Source organism: Meleagris gallopavo, chromosome Z (genome assembly GCF_000146605.3).
Source record: "Meleagris gallopavo isolate NT-WF06-2002-E0010 breed Aviagen turkey brand Nicholas breeding stock chromosome Z, Turkey_5.1, whole genome shotgun sequence".
Lineage (NCBI taxonomy): Eukaryota > Metazoa > Chordata > Aves > Galliformes > Phasianidae > Meleagris > Meleagris gallopavo.
Genome location: NC_015041.2, coordinates 22,261,682 through 22,262,391, shown reverse-complemented (window position 1 = coordinate 22,262,391; position 710 = coordinate 22,261,682).

Genomic DNA, 710 nt, shown 5'->3' with positions numbered 1-710 from the left:
GATACAAGCCAGGATGCCATCGGCCTTCTTGGCCACCTGGGCACACTGCTGGCTCATATTCAGCCGACTGTCCATCAGAACACCAAGGTCCCTTTCCATCAGGCAGCTTTCCAGCCGCTCCTCCCCAAGTCTGTAGGGTTGTTGCCTGGGGTTGTTGTGACCAGAGTGCAAGACCCAGCACTTGGCCCTACTGAAACTCATACAGTTAAACATGCCTCTGCCTCCAGTCCTGCTCACCTGCAGACGTCTCTCGTGCATCCCAGGTGTTGTCCAGGAGCTGGTGGCCACCATACTGTCACAAACCCTGGACTTGCATCAGGGTAATGCCCTGCCTGCAGCAAAGCCTGGGCTGAGGGCAGCCGGCAGTGAGAGCACTCACCCCATTCCTACACCTTGGAAAGGAACAGGCCTGCAGCTGCACCTTGTCCTGAGGTGCCTTGACTGCATAGCAAACTGCAGTGGTGGCTGCTAAGCACAGCAGGAATGCTGCTTGTGGAGTACAAGACTTATTTGACAGAGCAAAACTGCAGGTTGGAGTTCCATGCTTGGTATCTCAGCCCTCCTCACTGCTTCTTTTGACAAAAAGGCCAGAGAGGTGCCATGGCCCTTCCAATTTTGGTTCAACCTGTTTTTTATTTCATTGTAATTGTCACTGGCCTTCTTTCTTACTTGCTCTTTTTTTTTTCTTTTGTCTTTGTTTTTTTGTTTTG